The sequence below is a fragment of the Pinus tabuliformis genome, chromosome 9 (assembly GCF_031772625.1).
Source record: "Pinus tabuliformis cultivar Carrire ecotype Pingquan chromosome 9, CPIR1, whole genome shotgun sequence".
NCBI classification, from domain to species: Eukaryota; Viridiplantae; Streptophyta; class Pinopsida; order Pinales; family Pinaceae; genus Pinus; species Pinus tabuliformis.
The window spans coordinates 220,028,821-220,049,498 of NC_142307.1; positions in this window are offsets into that span (position 1 = coordinate 220,028,821).

Sequence of the window (20,678 nt, forward strand, 5' to 3'; positions counted from 1 at the left end):
TTGATCCAAATGACATTGCCTTGATTGGAGGAAGATCAAGATCTCATACTCCTCCTTTTCTTCTCACATATGAAATATTCAACAAAAACGTGCACAATTGCTTGGTCGATTCTGGTGCTTCAACGAATATTTTACCCAGGTCAATATGTGCCAAATTGAATGTGCAACCTCAAAAATCCGCAGTACGTATAGTTCAACTTGATCGATCCCAAGTCGAAGTGATTGGTGAACTCAATCAGGTTACCATAAGATTGTCGTCTAACCCAAAAGTGTGTCAGGTTATCGACATTCTAGTAGCTGATATCCCTGAATTCTATGGTTTGATTCTTAGCAGGGATTGGTCGGGAAAACTCCATGGATATTTTTCAACCGATTGGTCGCACATGTGGTTACCATACAATGGTAAACCAAATCAGATAAAGGTTGAATGAGAATTGCATCAAAAATACATAGTGATTGAACTGGAAGGAGAAAATGAGGCCATAACGTACAATAGCAACATTGTAGGCAATTACGCAATAGATTCTTTCCTAGGTAATTTCAATGCTCATATTTCACCATACTTAGAGAATTCAGTTTTATCCCAAGTTGAAAATTTCTCCCAAACTGATGACTCAAAATGTTTTAGTTTTTTAGATAATTCTGTAGATACATCTTTATTTTGGAAATTATATTTTGACGGATCTAAATCAAATGAGGGGGCAGGAGCAGGATGCATTCTGATTAACCTAGACGGGAATAAGATTATGCTCTCATGCAGACTTGAGTTCGATTGCACGAACAACACAGTGGAGTACGAAGCCTTGGTTCAAGGCCTATACAAAGCAATCAGATTGAACGTTAAGTATCTTCAAGTCTTTGGAGATTCGAAGATCGTCGTAAAACAGGTATGTAACACCATACATTGCCTGTCAAGTCATTTAAAGCATTATCAATCATTAGTTCAAGATCTCACTGCACATTTCATAGCATTCAACATCTCTTCAATTCCAAGAATTCAAAACGTGAGCGCAGACCTGTTAGCTAACGTAGCCTCTAGACTTATCCCTTCTGAAGATTTTAGTCCTGATAGGTTTTCAATAGAATTAATCTTTAGACCACCCATCCCTGACAATATCACCAATTGGAGAGTGTTCAACGATGATCCTGACATCGTAAATTTCCTTACTTCTGAAGGATCCTACTCAAATCAGATAATCGATGAAGACCATCATGATCATCAAATACAACAAAATGGCTCTGACAATGCTATACCGAAATCGGTGGTCAAGTTAGAAGATTTATATGATTTGAAAAGTCGGTTTAAAAGGTCTGCCAATGCTAAACTTTGCAGTTATACCCTGAACTATGAATTAGTAAACGTAGGGACCGATCAGAAGCCACAAAACGTTAACCTAGGTCACGGCCTAGCTCCTGAAGACAAATCAGCATATATCCGTCTTCTGAGACAATACAAAAATGTTTTTGCCTGGAATTACGATGAGCTAAAAACATACAACACTTCTATCATTCAACATGTTATCCCTATGATTGACAATGAAAAACCTGTCCAGCAGAAGCTCAGAAAAATACACCCTAACCTAGAAAATCAGATAAAAACTGAGCTTAATAAGTTGTTGAGAGCCAGAATAATCTTCCCCATCAGGCATTCTAAATGGGTATCCAATATGGTTCCCATTAGGAAGAAAAATGGAGACATTAGAATCTGTATCGATTTCCGAAATCTCAACAAAGCCTGTTAGAAAGATAACTTTCCCCTCCCACCTATGGAGCAAATATTACAGGCAGTAGGAGGCTCAGAATTAATGTCATTCCTGGATGGATTTTCAGGATACAATCAAGTACTGGTGCATCCCGATGATCAGTTAAAGACTACGTTCTAAACCAAATGGGGCACTTATGCATATCGGAAGATGCCATTTGGTCTGATCAATGCCGGAGCTACTTTTCAGAGAGCCATGGACATCGCGTTTAAAAGGTTAGTGAATAAGTTAGTAGTGATTTACCTAGATGATATAACAGTGTACTCCAAAAAACGAAGCAACCACCTCAAAGATTTGAAGCAAATCTTTCAAAGATGCTTGAGGTATGGGATTTCGCTCAACCCAAAGAAATATTTCTTTGCGTTAAGCGAAGGGAAATTGCTCGGATTCATAGTGTCGAAATCTGGTATTCATATAGAACCCGACAGAATCAAGGAAATTTCTGAAATATCCATACCCCATAACAAGAAAGCCATGCAATCCTTCCTTGGATAGATCAATTTTGTCAGAAGATTTGTCCCAGATTTTTCACGTATTATTTCTCCCTTACAAAATATGATAAAAAAGAATTCAAATTTCAAATGGGGTCTAGATGAGCACGAAGCGTTCAACTTAATCAAACAAGTTATCATCAATGCTCCATCTTTGGCCACCCCAAATTTTTCAGAATCTTTTACCTTATACACTTTTACCTCAGAGAAATCCTATGCCGCGATTTTGACCCAAGCAAATCAAGAGAAAGCGGAGGCTCCAATCGCATTCTTTAGCTCGAACTTACAAGGTGCTAAAATTAATTACTCAGACGTAGAGAAACAAGCATATGTTGTTTTCAAAGTGATCAAATATTTCAGACCTTTCTTGCTTAAAGCCCACACTAAAGTCGTAGTACCGTTTCCGGCGGTAAGAAACCTTTTGGTGCAGAAAGACGTGGGCGAAAAGAGAGCTAATTGGATTACCGCTTTACAAGAATATGATCTTGAGATCAAACCAGCAAACATCGTAAGAGGTCAAGGCTTCTGCAAGATGTTAGCTAGAGCATCGCAAATCCTGGAGAACTCATCTGAAGAGGTACAAGCGTGCGAGGTAAGCCTAAACGATGCAGAATCATCATATGCTGACACCATTTATTTTCTTAAGAACGGGTATGCTCCATCACGTCTGGATCATACCAAGAAAAGAGCTCTGAGATTAAAAGCTAAACAATACCAGCTCATAAATGATGTCTTGTTTAAAAGGAATTACGATTCTATGCTTCTTAGGTGTCTTGAGAAAACTGAAGCCGAAAAGGTTTTGCAGGAACTCCACGATGGACGAGCAGGCATACACTATGCCGAAGATGCGACTGCACATAAAATCTTGCGTGCAAGATATTATTGGCCCACGTTGTTCAAAGACTCATACAATCACGTAAGGAAATGCCAAGTCTGCCAGACTGCTGCAGGAAAACAAAGGAAACCGTCCATGCCGCTACAACCAGTCATCATTGACCAAACATTCAGTCAATGGGGCTTGGACATAATAGGTGAGATCGTTCCTCACTCCTCTAAGCAGCATAAGTATATCCTTACGGCAACTGATTATTTTACCAAATGGATAGAAGCAGTTCCTCTCAAGACAATTCATTCTGAAAATATTATTGAATTCATAGATCAATTTATCATCACTAGGTTTGGATTGCCAACAGCATTAATGTTTGATAACGCTTCATATTTTTCTGGAAATACTATGACTGAGTTTGCGCTTAAAAGAGGGTTCAAACTGAAATATTCTGCCAAATACTATCCACAAGGTAATGGATTGGTTGAATCAACAAACAAGAACCTAATCAGAATTATCAAAAGAACAGTCGACCAAAACCAAAGGAATTGGCACAAAGCGTTGGTAAATGCTTTATGGGCTGATAGAATCACAAAGAAAGCTTCAATCGGCACTTCTCCCTTTAATTTAGTTTATGGGAGAGAAGTGGTTCTTCCGACCCACCTAGTCATTCCCTCTTTGTCTTTAGTGCAATATATCGATGAAGTATCTACTTCCTCTTTACAATTAAGACAAATGGAAATAATCAAACTAGAAGAACAAAGAGAACAAGCTAGGAAAACCCATGCCCATCACCAAGCGCTAATAAAATCTTCTTTTGACTCAAGCATCATAACCAGAAAAAACTTTCAGATGGGTGATTTAGTTTTGAAATGGGATAAGGCTCATGAAGAAAAGGGCAAACATATGAAATTTCAGAAGCTGTGGCTTGGCCCTTTTCAGATTGTAGAAGTTGTAGGCCCGTCTACATTCGTGTTGCAGGATCTGGCAGGAAGGAGAGATTCTTTACCTGTCAACGGACTGATTCTTAAATTATATTTTCCATAGAAGAGAAATCTTCTAATTTTTGTAGGATAGATTTAGTTTTTAGTTTTTATTTTGTTTTGTTTTTCTCTTTTATGAATAAAACCCATTGTAAATGATCATTTAAAAAGGATTCATGAAAGAGCATGCCAATTCTCTATCAGATTTTGATTTCGCTTGTACAAATAGCAATTTTTTTTGAAAATCTGAATTTTATTATTGACAAATAGAGTTAAACTTCACTTTGATTACGATACTCGTTTCGACCTCTAAAAAACTTTGACAAAAGCAACCTCTGGTAAAAGAATTGTTTTGTATCAACACCATGAAAGGTATCATCAATAATAAAATAAGCATTCTCTGCAAAGCTGTTGTTTTCAAAAACTCTATTATTGTCGTCCAAAGCTTTCTTAAGGAAAAACAATGACTTCCTCCCTGCGAAAAGGAAATTACAGCATCTAGAGAAACAATCCAAACAAAACACCATATCTCAAAGAATAAGAGGTCTCATCACGAGCCGGCTTATCATGATCACAAATATTATAACTTGCTGACTTTGCCAATACTGTCTATTAAAACAGGGCAACGACTTAAGATTGTTGCAATCAAAAGACAAGAGGTCTCATCACGAGCTGGCTTGTTCAGCAAAAGTGTAAATCAGGTGAATGACTGTGTCATAATTTGGCCACCAAACCAAGACATTGTTCTTTAGAGAATTAAAAAAGGAAAAGTGTGTTAAAAAGGATTTTTCTCTGGAATGTTGTGAGTAACCTCAAGCAGGAAAAAGGATCATTGTTGGATAAAATGGTAACCCTGTCGAGGCTATGGACGCTTGCGGACAGCAGAGGCTCTACCTATGACAAATGAGCATACTTTTAAGCCAGTACGCAGAGAAGACCTTATTTTATCTTTTATCAAGACCAAGTAATGTTTGATGCAAATGCAAGAAAAAAAAAACCTGAGGAAGCAAGAAATTGAGATATAAAAAGGGTTGAGACAAAATATCGTCGACAAGGTGAGGGGCAATCTACTCTATCTGTCCATAACAAAATTTAGACATATAAATTTTTTTTTGTTGTTTCGGAAGTGAACGGTCAATAGAAATGCAGAGATAACTGGTTCTTCACAGTGAATCGCAATTGTTGTGGTCACCAAAAACCCCCCTCTTTGTTTGATATTAGTAATAACATCAAGCACAGGGGGACCCTTAACCAAAAAATCCAAAAAATATTTTTGTTTGAAAAATCTTTTGTATTAACTCCCTAAGAGCTATATTGCATTGCAAAGGAAAAAGGAGCGCTTTCCCAAAGCGCATAAAGACACCAAGGAAGAGCGATGCGAGAACTCATCGCATCGCGTGCATTAAAGGTGCTCAAAAGAGGAAAACCTAAAGAACCGCCGACGGCCGATATGCGACGTCGCACATCGCAATGTCGCATAAGCAGCACAAAGTGACAAAGTGAAAAAACCTTGCGACCTTGCGATATTGCGATATGCGATCTGCGACCATGCAAAGCTGTGACCTGCGATCTATGGTGTGTGACAAATGAGACTATCAATCACTGCGATGCCACCTATTTACCTCGCAATCTTCGATGTTGCGATGCAAATCGCAGAAACCAATCGTTGCATGCATTCCTCGGCATGATCTGTGAGCCTAAAGTTAGGCGCGCACCTTACGGGAAATTAATGATTATACGCCTGTGTATCCAAAGATGATTATGTTGCGTTTTTCGAAGAGTCAAGTCATAATGGGTGACATGATTATGCATTCATTAGAACTTAATTGCTTTCATCTCAATCTTTTCTTCTGTCTCTTTTCATTTACGTGAACTATAAGTCAGCAACTGATATAAATCTATATGCAGGAAACATCCAAGGAAAAGCGCCAGGACTAGAAGAACATAGAGGAGATGACTTCGCAGATGGATACCGCATATAGTAGGACCGCGGATCCCAGAGTATCACTCAACAAATGTTGATGGAAATAGGCTATCTAGGACTCAGAGTCAAAGGCGCACAAAAGCAAAGCGTTTATGAAAGATCCTGCGTCCCAAATTGGGTAAAGCAAAAAGAAAAACGCTTAAGGGGAAATACGTCTCAGAAAAGCCTGGAACAAAGAATGGAAACAAGTTTCAATTGAGAAAATCGTTCAGGCAACAAAATCCCCAGCTCATTGAGTCATTCGCACGGCCCGAAACTGAAATAGCAACAACACAATCAGTTTGAAAGAAATCTGAGTTGTACTAAGTATACACGCCGTGAAGACACTCCTCCAGAAGAACACTTTCAAAAATATCTTCTAGTTTGTCATAAAGAGGTGCCAGCTCTTGTTATTTCTAATTTTCAAGCTTGAACAAAAGGAAAGGACAAGCAGCCGACTCTTTCACGGCGAACAACGAATCGCTTACAGCACTAAGGAGTAGATACAGAAATGGTTAGAAATTAGATTCAGTTTTTAGAAACAAATTTGTTTTAGTAAAAGGGCGGTCATTTGAAGCCGTTCCCTAAATTTGTGTAATTAAAATTAGTTGGTTAGTAGTATTTAACCCTTCTCGTTGCATTGGAGAAGGGTCCGGAAATTTGTCAAAAAACTTGTCCTCAGAACATGCACTTTTGCACCCTCAGAGGGGGTTTTTGATGAATGGACGGATCAAGATTTATTTATGTTTGCATTTTAATACCTGCTACTGATGTTGCACTTCTGTACTCTTAGTAGGCATTAGAAGTAAGTAGAAATAGATCATTATTACTCCAGGTCTGTGAGTATAAAGTCAGTCATAAATGGTACTTTTATCTCTTGACGAGTTTCTGCTTGCATTCTTAGAGTAATATACAGCTGATGTTGTTTATATGTTAATGTATGAATGAGTGGACTACCATTTGGCACTTTTGTACGGTGGAGTCATTGGTTTATGCTTAATACATGAATAACTGATTATGCGATATTCTTTTCACAACCGTTTTGTTTAACTTCTTATACAGGATGGTTCATATTAATTGATTTATATTCTCATAATAGCTTAATAATCTTCATTACCAGTTATTGTGTGAAATCTTTCTAGATCGCATAATGGAAAAAGTTCTATCCCGGGTTAGCGTAGATTAGATGTGTTGTTCTTGATAGATTAAACTAGTATAAAATTTAGTCTCAGAGCTTAGAACTAGATTAGCTTAGAAATAATTCCATATTTTCATTATCAAATCTTATACACACACACCCCCTTAGAATGGGAATCTGGTCCCGTTATCCCCAGTCGGAGCCGCTACACCAAACGGGCACGGAGCCACCAACCAGGTTCCCGACTGGGTGGGTATCCCCCTTGTTGTTGACCTGATCTCAGGGCCCTCAACATGTTCCAACCCCTAAAAGAACAAGGTCAGTTGATTACATCATCTCCCAGAAGCTCTCTATGAAAAGCTACTTAGAACTGGTCAAAGCTATACCATCTCACCTGCTCCATGGTCAAAGTGCGATGCATCCCAACTAATGCACACAGGAGGTGCGATGCATGGTGAAAAGCCCTTCTATGGGGTGCGATGGGCGAGAGTGGACAAATGGCAGAGTCAATTTGCGAGGTGGAGGATCATGGAATATTCCAGAAACTTCTCCTATGACACTTGCTTGTCTGCATTCGCCCAGGGATGAGTAAGAGATCATCAATCTCCAAGTGGAATCAATAAATATCAGAGAGTGGACACTAATCAAATCTCAGAAGCTGAATCACCTCCTTGCAATCATCTATATATGGATCCCTCATCCCAGAGATCCAAGGGCTACAATTTTGTATCTTGTAAGGAAGTGCTGCTGGTTTCTTGGTGTAACATCATAGTGTTGGGTGATCTAAGCTTTTTGATGAGCCCCAATTTTTGGTACAATTTTGGCTCATTTGGCCTACTTGCTTTGCTCAAACCATTCACTTTTTACTGCTTATGCATGCATTTCTTACTTTATTCGTGTTGTTTGCAGGAAGAAGGGTAGACACTTTATCTATGTGACTAATGCATGATGCTTTCAGGTTTTTGGCATTAAAAGGGAGAAAAAGACAACGAAAAAGGAGACAAGGAGACAATGAGGTGGCACTGCTGGTTTTTAGGAGAGGATGTCCACGGTCTTGGGGACCTTCCTCGTGATTCCCACCAAGAACTCCGAGCTCCAATCCATCTCCCCACCGAGCTTAGAAGCAGCCAGCTGTTCTACAGGAATAGCAGATATAACTGTTCTGCAGGAACAGTAGTTATGATTGTCCTACACGATCAGCAGTTAAACTTCAGTTGGACAGCCGAGCTCCTAAAATCAAGGACACCTGTTGGATGATCGTTTTTGCATAAATACTGAGGCCGTAGCCTTGGATAGAAGCTTTTTTGAACCTTGGATTACTCTTGTAATTGGATAGTACGAGCTAGAGCTCAGTCTTTGTTTCTTTTTGTAAGCCAATTTGGCATGACATCAGATTATGAATAAAGAAGGTAGATTTTGATCTAGTTCTGAGTTTTCTCAAGGAGCTATAGCTCTTAGGTTAGGGCCCAACCTGAGAGCAATAGATCTCCTCAGTGTTGTAATGTGTTTTCATTTCGTTCCAGCACTTTAGTTCATTGCTTTACCATGCAATTCGAAATTACAGGTTTGCTGAGTTAGGTTTTATGAGATTGAATGAGTTTAGCTTATGGTTGAATTGCTTTCGGTTGTTTAGTTAGATTAGCAGGTTGATAATACATTGGAGCTCCAACAAAAAACGTTGAGGAAGTCTCCGCTGCCATCTCTGTTTGGAGATTGGAGTGCAGCCTATACCAGCCACAAAAATACGCAGTTCTTCACTTTATACACTGCAACATAGTCTCATTTATGTTAGAACTTTCCATGCACTTCACTCTTGCACCATACACCTTCATCACTGCTTCATGCACATTCCTCTATACGCTTTATATTGCTGTTCATTGAGTTTAGGTAGCTTAGGTTAATGAGTTTTCATCTTGGTGACAGTCATAAGCCATTTGTTTTATTTACACTACTTTTCATCGTTCTATTACCTTCTTCTTCGTCTTGATCACGCATACAACCACACCCTTGACCTCTGCTCCGCTCTGTTATCTTCCAAACTCCTCCACTCCTCACGTAACTTCATTCTTTAGACATTTCGTTGTTATAACCTTCCATCCATCAACCCACTTCATACACTCGTTCTCCATCCTACTTCTCCACTCCTGAGCCATCACCAGCTTTATTCCTACCTTGCACATCTCCCCCTACCATTCCATCACTCCACCATCACTTCAAACACCCACGGTAGGTCATCCTGTAGCAATTTGTAGACTTCCTGTAGAAACCCCTGCATTTCCTGTAGAATCCCCTGCAGACATCCTGTAGGAGGCCACTCACTCGGTTGCTGAGCCTCTGAACGTGAGGAACCTTTGTGGACTGATGCTAAGGATCTCTGGGAACCTCTCCTAGCCTCTCCAACCTTTCCCAAGCTTTCCTTCCTTCCGCATCACATCTGCACAACCAAACCCTAATAAGCACAAAATCACAATCACTCCATCCTCTTGAAGAAAAAATACAAAAACATGTCTTTTAAGATGCAAGTAGATTAGATTCATGCATTTTCACTTGTTAGAAGTAATGGCGTCATTGGTAGAAGTTTCCTTCACATTCTTTGCATCATAGAGGTTAGACTAGTTAAATTAGGGTTTCCTAGGGTTTCCATGTTTTGATTTGCTTTCAGTTCATTTTTGCCAAGTAGATTAGTCTTCTTTGAGCTAGCATTCGTCCATCATTTAACAAGATTCTTCTGAGAGCCTATAGAAGTTGGCTTGAGCCCTAGCGGACTTGTGCCAGCTGACCAAGTGACAGCTATGACAAGAGCTAGTACTTGTGCATACAGCACCGTCGCTTCCAAGTTTGTACGAACTACCGGGTTGATAAAATTAAGAGACAGGAAGCCCCAGGAGTTGTAGCATTATTGCTACAATACTGGAGCTCACCATATTTTTGGCGCCGTTGCCGGGGAAGCGTCAGAGTATTAGCAATTGTTGCTTTTCTTCTACTTTCTTACTCTTACCTTCTGCTAAGTAGTTTACTTCATTTCCATTCTGCAAAAGTAGCATAGCATTTCCTGCTTTCATAGATTAGCCTTTCCTGCTTTCATAGATTAGCCTTTCCTGCTTTCATAGATTAGCATTTCCTACTTTCATAGATTAGCATTTCCTTTCTGCAAGCATAGACTAGCATTTCCATTCCTGCAATTTCATTTGAGCAAAGTAGATTAGTCCTTTCCTGCTTTCAGTTAATTTTGCATCTTTCATAGATAGTTGTAGATCAATCTGTCTCAGTTTTGCAGGTACCAAAAGAAAAGCAAAGCAAAAGAAATCAAAGAGAAAAAAAGAAAGTCTTTTCCATTTCATGCCTCGTAGGAACCGAGATAGATCAGGCAAATTCCTACCAAACACCCCCACCACATCTCTGAGTCACCCTTCTCTCCTTTTTGGTGACAGTGACCCAGAAGAGCCTATAGGTGAACATCCTGAGATATCCAAAGATCCTATAGTAGAAGAAGAGTTAGAGACTACTCCATTTGAAGCTATGGCTGATAATAGAAGAGAAGATGAGAGAATAGAAGGTGCCTTCCCCATCCGAGAGACCAATGGAGAGATGAAAATGAAAAACATTAGCCCCTCCACCTTACCTCACTTCCATGGGTTGACCATTGAAGATCCAGATACCTTCCTGTTTGAGTTTGCTATCCTTTGTAGAACCTATGACTATACTGAAGATGAGCAAAAGTTGAAACTTTGCCTTCCACTCTCAAGGATGCAGCACTATGCTGGTTCATGGGTTTACCTGGGAATAGTATCACTACTTGGGCTCAGATACAGCAAGCTTTCAACACCAAGTACCGAGATTACTGTAGGTCCAAGGAAACAAAGGGGGAAATCTTTCGGATGTCCATGGGAAATGATGAGTCCTTAGAGGATTATGAGGAGAGGTTCCAACTAAGCTATAAGCGGGCCAGGTGCACACTTGACCCTGAATCCCTCAAGTTGGTCCTACTCCAAGGAGTCCCTGAAGACCTCTTAGATACCCTTCACATGTTAGCTGGGGGGGACATTTACCAACTGCCTTATGAGGACATCAAGACTGTGTTTAGAAACCACTCCAGGGTAGCTCGGAAACGAGGTAGAGGAAACCACCTCTCAACTAGTGTCCCTTTCTCCAAACATGAGCTTGCAAACCAATTAGAAGATCTCAAGAGTGAGGTGAGACAAACCATTGCCATGTAGCTTGATACATTCAGGATTCAGCAAAAGAAAGAAGAGGCTGAGAGAGCCTTGGTTGTCTTCTGTCCTAGGTGCACAAGGAGGAACCCTAAGAACGAATGTCCATTGCATTCCGTTGAAGTGTGTTTCGTTTGTGAGGAGGACCATCCCACAAATCAGTGTCCAACCTTACCTGGGTTTAAAGCCATGTACCAAGGGACCGAAGCTCCCACAGAGCCTCTCTATTACCTCAACCAAAGGAGGCCACAAGGATATATACCTTATCAGCAGGGGATGGAAGGGGCATCTCAAGCTTATTACAACCCCAACCAGTCAACTCCTATGCCTTCCTGGGGTCCCCCTGCTCATCCTTCATGGTCCATGCCTCCTCCATGGTCTTATCCACCTTAGTACCCCACTCAACCTACTTCTCATCCATATCACTCAGATACCCAGCCACAACCTCAATGGAATGCACCTCAGTCGGGGTGGAGGCCCGAATACAACACTCCTCCTGCCATTTTGCCTCCACCACCAGTGCAACCTCAACCATTACCTCCTGCTCCTCCAAGGCAACCTCAAATGCCTGCTCAACCGAACCCGAACCCCAACAATAGACAAGCCTAGCAGGTATACACTGGGGAAACCTCATGCCCTACATATGCTGTGGAGATCCAGGAGATCAACCTTCGATCTGGAAAGACTCTACCAGATCGCCAACCTCCTCCCCCAGAGGATGAGGAAGATAAACAGGAAAGTGAACCAAAGGCTATTCCACCCTTTCCTGAGAGACTAACAGCCACCACACAACCTAACCTAGAAGAAGATGAGCTTTTGGGTGAGCTCAAGCAATTGTGTGTAAAAATCCCACTTCTCCAAGCCATCAAGGATGTGCCAATATATAACAAGCTGATTAAGGAGAAGTGTTTCAAACACCCAGGTAGACGGAAGAAAGATGCCTCAACTATCAATGTCATAGGACAACTGTCTGACCTTATGCTAGGACAAGTCATCTGCCCAAAGTACCTAGATCCTGGAAGCCCTGTAGTAGATGTTCACATCAATGGCACCATTATCCCCCACACCTTGATTGATCTCGGGGCGGCCATCAATGTGATGACTAGGGATACCATGCTTAAACTCAATCTTCAGGGTTCCTTGAGGAAGACCTCGACAGTACTGCAATTAGCAGATCGCTCCACCGTGACTCCCGAAGGGATTGTGGAGGATGTCATGGTCTCCATTGATTCTTGGGAATACCCTGCAGACTTCCTGGTTCTGCAACCAAAGGCTAAGCTTACTGGATATCCTCTCATTTTGGGAAGGCCTTGGTTAGCTACTGCGGATGCTTACATAAGTTGTCGGGCAGGAAACATGACCATCAAAAATGGTCCCATGTCCAAGCAGCTAGTCCTATACCCTCCTGCCCAACCTTCTTTAGAGCATGATTTACCACTCTGGTTGGAAGAAGGAGAAGAAGATGAGGTGTACTCAGCACCTCTGTGCACCTTAGATACCACTAGAAAAGACCCTCCAACCGAGGATGACTTGATCGAGACCTTAATCCAGAATCCACCTTCCAGTGCACTACCCTTAGAGGAATTGATGGAGGATGCCCAACCTAGCACCTTAGTGGATCTCTGTACAACCAACCCTGTTACTCCCAGAGTCAAGAATGTGGAGTTCGGCCCTGAGAAAGCATTGAAGATCAGCTCCTCCCTATCTCCTTCCCAGGAAAAGGAGCTGTGTAGTCTGTTGGCCAACCACCTAGATGCTTTTGGTTGGAGCTATAAGGAAATGAAAGGAGTCCATCCTTCGGTCTGTACCCATCATATATACATCAAGGAGGATCGAAAACCGGTTAGGCAACCTCAGAGGAGAATGAATGCAGCCCTTAAAGACATTATCAAGGAAGAATTGCAGAAACTGTTGGATGCCGGATTCATCTACCCCATCTCAGATAGTGAATGGGTGTCCCCTCTAGTGTTGGTTCCCAAGAAAAATTGGAAATGGAGAATTTGTGTGGACTACCGAGAACTGAACAAAGCTACCAAGAAGGACCATTTCCCTCTACCTTTCATAGATCAAGTGTTGGATGGACTGGCAGGAAAGAAGTTCTTCTCTTTCCTGGATGGGTTTAGCGGGTACAATAAAATCCAAATCAGCCCGGAAGACCAAGATAAGACCACCTTCACTTGTCCTTGGGGTACCTTTGCCTATCGAGTCCTTCCCTTTGGGCTATGCAATGCTCCTGCTACCTTTCAGAGAGCTGTCTTGAGCATCTTCTCGGAGCTGGTCCATGATGCAGTGGAAATATACATGGATGACTTTACTCCTTATGGGGCCAACTTCCAGGAAGCATTGTCCAACCTGGGGAAAGTCCTAACCAAATGCACCGAGATGAACTTGTCCCTTAGTCCTGAAAAATGTGAATTCCTAATGACCGAGGGGACCGTGCTAGGCCATACCATTTCTTCCCAAGGATTGCAGGTGGATCCCAACAAAATTGCTCTCATCAAGAGGGTTCCACCTCCTCAAAAGGTAAGGGATGTCTGGAGTTTCTTGGGATTAGCAGGATACTACCGGAGATTCATTAAATATGTCAGCAAGCTAGCCTCGCCATTGTTTGGTATGTTGGAAAAAGATGTGGAGTTTAAATGGACTGACGATTGTCAGAGGGCTTTAAATGAATTGAATGACAAGTTGGTGTCAGCCCCAATCCTGAGAGGTCCAAACTGGGCCCTACCTTTCCACATCCACACTTATGCCTCGAACAAAGCCATAGGTGCAGCTTTAGGACAAGTTGAGCAGAAACTTCCATATGCCATTTACTTTGTTAGCAAAAACTTGTCCAAAGCTGAGCTGAATTACACTGTAACCGAGAAGGAATTCTTGGCTGTGTTCCATGCATTGAACAAGTTCCGACATTATATTACTGGTTACCAGACCTTTGTACATACTGACCATGCTGCTATTAGATATTTGATGAATAAACCAGATGTGAATGCTCTTATTATTAGATGGTTACTTTTATTGAAACAGTTTGATCTAACCATTGTTGATAAACCAGGTAGAGAAGATGTTGTTGCTGAATTTTTATCTAGATTGGATTTGTCTGCAGATGAGGATGGAACAGTGGACGATCAGATGCCTGATGAACATCTGTTTGCTATTTCAGTACTCTCTCCATGGTTTGCTGATATAGCAAACTATCTTGTTTCAGCACAGTTCCCTCCACACCTATCTTCCAGAGAGAAGAGCAGAATCATCAGAAAAAGTGCCTCATTCACTTGGATCGGGGGCAATCTGTTCAAGCTTGGCCCCGATCAGATCTTAAGGCGTTGTGTAAGGGAGGAGGAAGTCTTTGATATCCTCCTCACTTGTCATGATGGGCCTTGTGGAGGGCATTTTGGAGCAAAGAGAACTGCCTTCAAGATCCTACAGGCAGGCTACTATTGGCCCACACTTCATCAAGATGTCAGAAGATATGTCAGTCAGTGTGACCAATGCCAAAGAATGGGGAAACCGACCCAAAGGGATGAGATGCCTCTCCAACCTCAAGTGACTCTTGAGCCATTTGAGAAGTGGGGCATGGACTTTGTGGGCCCAATCAACCCCTCTTCGAGGCAAAGGAGTTACATCATTGTGTGTACTGACTATTTGACAAAGTGGGCAAAGACCAAAGCAATCAAAGCAGCAAAAGAAGAAAAGGTGGCTGAGTTCCTAAGAGAGAACATCTTCTATAAGTTTGGCTATCCAAGAGAGCTGGTCACCGATCAAGGGAGCCAGTTCACCTCCAACCTGGTTGAAGATCTCCTAGCTCATCACAAGATCAAGCACAGGACTTCCACCCCTTATCACCCTCAAGCAAATGGGTAGGTGGAAGTCACCAATAGAGCATTAGAAGGGATCTTGACTAAAGTGGTCAGCAGCAGCAGAAAGGACTGGGCAGATCGCCTGGTAGAAGCCACATGGGCCTACAACACCACTTGGAAGACCACCACTGGTTTCACACCATATGAGCTGGTCTATGGGAAGAAAGCTTTGCTGTCCATTGAGTTTGAATACAACACCTTGAGGATGGCAGCTCAGCTGGACCTAGATCTCAGCCATGCTCAACAAGAAAGGCTGCTGCAGCTGAATCGCCTGGACGAGCACCGCATGCAGGCCCTTCTTCACTCAGAAGTGGTTCAACTTCAGAGGAAGGTGTGGCATGACCAACATCTCCATGACAAGCAATTTCAGCCAGGAGATTGGGCTTTGTTGTATGATTCCAGATACAAAGATTTCAAGGGGAAGCTAAGAACCAGATGGCTAGGACCATATACAGTGGAGAAATGCCATGACAATGGATCTGTCCTCATTTGAACCATTGATGAGGAAGCCATTCCCATGCTTGTCAATGGGCATCGATTGAAGATCTACATGAGACCTCTCTCAAGACAAGAGTTTATCAAAACTATGGAGAAATCTATATTGGTCATAGAGAAGGGTTCTGCCTCTGCCTCTGGCACACCCTGAAAAAATATCTAAGAAAAAAAAAGGGAAAAAAGAAAAAAGAAAAAAAAAATAAAGATATTTGGGTGAAAACCTCTCTGAGGCGCCCAAGGCAGGTAGTAGGGGTGAAAACCTCATTGAGGCGCTCCTATTGCTTTTGTTTAAAAAAAAAAAAAAAAAAAAAAAGAGAAAAGGTGAAAAGATCCTTGAGTGAAAACCTCTCTGAGGCACTCAGGGCAGATGGCATGGGTGAAAACCTCTTTGAGGCACCCCTGTCATCTTTCAAAAAAAAAAAAAAAAAAAGAAGAAGAAAAAAAAAAAAAAAAAAAAACAATAAGCAAAATATGGTAAAAATAGCATGCAGGTTGCAGATGCTCTATGGAGAAGAGGAAGCCCTTCAACTCACAGCCAAGGGTCCTTATCATGCTGTCAAGGAACCTCATCAGTACCTCCTCCAAGAGCACCCATGTTTTTTTCAAGGTATGTGCAATTTTATCATGGTTTGAATCTTCTACAGGAAGCTTCTGTCTTTCTACAGGAAGGCGCAGTCTTTCTACAAGAGGGCACAGTCTTCCTACAGGAAGGCGCAAATTTTCTACAGGAAAGTGCAGAGTTTCTACAGGAAGGCCGAACTTTCTACAGGAAGCTCTGTGTCTACAGGAAACTTCCTGTAGGAGTTTTGGACGGCCAAAATTCATCTTAAAAAGAGATTCCGCGACCATGGATGGGCTTGGATGCATGCAAGCCTCTGTTGGCATCCTTGCACGTTGCTGTCACCATGCTCCACCACCCGTGTCGACATGCGGCCAAGTCCCTGCCCAAACAAAGAAAATCGATGAGCCCTCGCGGGAAAGCCATTTCCAAAGGTTAACAAATGATGGAATCTTATACCACATGCATCAAGAGCTCCGGGATTGTGATCGAGACGCCAGAACTGCCATCGTGCAGCATGCACCCAAGGAGAAAGGACTGTTACGAGACCCCTCGCGGGGATCCTGTAACAGTTCAACCTGCTCGAGTGGATTTTCTACAGAACCGCCATCCGAAATGAAATGCAGGTGCATGCAAGCAAAACCATCCACTCCAGCGTTGGCAGCCTGCAACCACGAGCTTTCGGGTCTGTGTAAGTCGCACGCAGCAGGTAGATCTGCTCACCATCATCCGAGAACTGGAAAAATCGTGTACAGCCGCACAGGTAAGTGTCTCCACCCTTCCTTCCATAAAATCGCATGAATCTAACTTTGAAATCGTTTCCAAAGCGTAAAATTGAATGGTTGAGCGGCCGTATGGCCAGTCGACTGGCCACGTCAGCTAGTTAAAGTGTAACTGGATGTTTGGGTGGCGGCCACGACAAAGAGAATGAACGGCATGCACGTGGGAACACTCTCGTCAGAAGCATGAGTTTAACAGGAAAGGCGGCGGCAAATCTGTGGGAATGAATGCAGCAGCAAGTGAATACGCAGGCGGAGGATGGATGACGTCACCCAACGGTCCGGCGGGGACAGCTCATCCCCCGCGCCACGGATTACGCCGATTCAAAATCCAATCGGCTAAATTGTGCGCATGCATTTATCAGCCAAACACTTCAACTTGGATAGCTATTCTAATCTCCTCTGCACTTTGATACGCCGAGTTGTTGGCTACCAGAACGCTGGTCAAGCACACTGTGAGTGCAGCCAACTACAGTCCTCCCTGAGAATTGCGCACGGCTTCTACATGAACGCAGTTCTATAGGAACGCAGTTCTACAGGAGCACAGTTCTACAGGAGCACAGTTCTACAGGAACACAGTCTACAGGAATGCAGTCATCTACAGGAAAGCGGGTGCCTCGCGAAAAAAGGTGGCCAATGAAGGAGGTAACCCTGAACTCTTAATGTAACTGGTTATTAGAAGTGGCAAGACCATCGTCCACAGTCGGGTTATAAAAATATTGGTGGAATTGTTGTTTGTTGTGCCGTTGCTACCATTCTACAGGATGTTGGTATGAGTAGTCTGTGTTGAAATTTTGTATGTGCATGCTCTGTCTTCATAGACCAAATCCCTTTTGCATCTGCCACCTTTTGTTAAAACGACTGTGTTCATCATGCCGGGTGGGTTTATAAGATGAGAGCCCACGGATTCAACTAAACTAAGGAGAAACCTGGCAGTGGTAGAGCTCTTCACCAGAGCACAATGGATGCCTTTTTGTGATAAGCTGCAGGGCTATGATGATGAAGTAGCCAAGGAATTCTTGCAGGCTTTGAAGCCTAAATCCCAGACGCTGGCCACAGTAAACTTCAAAGGTCTAAGCCTCAACCTCACCCCAGAACATATCAGTCGGATCACAGAACTTCCTATGGGTCTACCATGGGATAAAGAGGAGAGAAAGTTGAGTCAGCAGGCAAAGAAGGAATTCTTTCCACCTGAGGAAGAATTCTCGGAGGATAAAAATGGGGTGAGAAGAATGAGCCTATCACCACCTTGGAATGAAGTCAGTTTGCAAATCATGAAATATATTACTTGTGAAGGTCGGTTCAGCATCGTGTATGCATATCACTTTCGGTTACTCACTGAGTTGAGGCACCGAATCGACCTTCCTGTAGAGAAAAAACTGAGCATCCCTTATTATCTCCTGCAGTCCCTAATGGAGTGTGCTACAAAGCTAAGAGAGGGCATACCTGATCAGATAGCCCACCATGGGTTAATAAAGCTGCTTGTGGAAGATGCATTGCACTCTTATAAGGGCCCCCTCTCATGGGAATCCTTCCGCAATTTGACCAAAGATGGGGATATTAAAATGTTGATCGAAGAAACGGGTTCCTCTAGCAGTGAGGAACACGAAGAAGTGGCCGAAGAACAAAGGAAGAAGCATGAGGAAGAGAAGGACCAAGAAAAAGGTGGCACACCTATCCTGTCAGCAAGGGAAAAGAGGATGAAGAGCAGAATGGACAAAGCAGAGGTGGCCCACGTCAGCCCAAGTACCTCAACAACACCTGCACCCAAAGCAAAAAGAAAAACTCAAGCAGGCAAGCAAGTGGAAGTGGAGACACCTGTTTCTGCAGGAAAGCAAAAACATGCTTCTACGGGAAGCCCGAAAACACAAACTCAGGCTTCTATAGGAAGCCCAAAAATCATTGAAAAACAGGCTTCTACAGGAAGTCCGAAAACAAAGACAAAGGCTTCTACAGGAAGCCCGAAGATCAGTGAGAAACAGGCTTCTACAGGAAGCCCAAAAGCAAAGACCAAGGCTTCTACAGGAAGCCCGAAAATTGTTGGAGAACATGCTTCTACAGGAAGCCCAAAAACGGAGACAAAGGCTTCTACAGGAAGCCCAAAAGTGCAAAAACGGGCTTCTACAGGAAGCCCAAAGACAGAGACAAGGGCCTCTACAGGAAGCCCGAAATTGGAAAAAGGGACTTCTATAAGAAGCCCGAAAGTCATTGAGAAACAGCCTCCTACAGAAAGTCTGAAGACAGAGAGAGGGCCTTCTACAGGAAGCCCAAAAGCGGGAAAGAAAGAACCTTCTACAGGAAGCCCGGAAGTGGGCAAAGCAGGGTCTTCCACAGGAAGCCCGAAATCTGAAAAGGAGGGGCCCTCTACAAGGAGCTCTGAGAGAGCAAAACGCAAGAAAGAAAAGGCTGGCATTCTCGAAAAGGAGGCAGCAGCGGCGCTGGCTACCCTCAGTACACCTCCAAAACCGAAGGAGAAAAGGGAGAGGGAGACCCCTCTACCATCTGAGGCAAGGAGAAGCAAGAGGATGACCACGGGCAAGCCACAGCCTCCAGCCAGCAGCCAAACCATTTCAGGGGATGTCCCTACTTCACCTAGTACAAGAACCCCCTCTAAAACATCAGCCACCCCCGAAAAGGGGAGCCCAAAAATAACTTCCTGGACATGAAAAATAGGCCAGTCGCCTTCCGAAGCCTGGCTCAAGGAAATAGGAAAGGGGGAGGAAGCATCACCTTCGTCACCACCAGGGGCAGCAAAGGCAAGACCGCCAAAAATGGGAAAGGAAGAAGCGCCACCCTCAAGAGAAAAGGCAGAACCACCAAAAACAGGGGAGGAAAAGCGTGCTCCGGGCTCTAGTTCTCGGCCAAAGACGAGGAGCCAGGGCAAAGTTGTTCAAGGATGAGCAAATAGTTTAGCTGGGGGGTGATGATGAGCCCCAATTTTTGGTACAATTTGGGCTCATTTGGCCTACTTGCTTTCCTCAAACCATTCACTTTTTACTGCTTATGCATGCATTTCTTAGTTTATTCGTGTTGTTTGCAGGAAGAAGGGTAGACACTTTATCTACGTGACTAATGCATGATGCTTTCAGGTTTTTGGCATTAAAAGGGAGAAAAAGACAACGAAAAAGGAGACAAGGAGACAATGAGGTGGCACTGCTGGTTTTTAGGAGAGGATGTCCACGGTCTTGGGGACCTTCCTCCTGATTCCCACCAAGAACTCCGAGCTCCAATCCATCTCCCCACCGAGCTTAGAAGCAGCCAGCTGTTCTACAGGAACATCAGTTATAACTGTTCTACAGGAACAGTAGTTATGACTGTCCTACAGGATCAGCAGTTAAACTTCAGTTGGATAGTTGAGCTCCTAAAATCAAGGACACCTGTTGGATGATCGTTTTTGCATAAATACTGAGGCCGTAGCCTTGGATAGAAGCTTTTTTGAACCTTGGATTACTCTTGTAATTGGATAGTACGAGCTAGAGCTCAGTCTTTGTTTCTTTTTGTAAGCCAATTTGGCATGACATCAGATTATGAATAAAGAAGGCAGATTTTGATCTAGTTTTGAGTTTTCTCAAGGAGCTATAGCTCTTAGGTTAGGGCCCAACCTGAGAGCAAT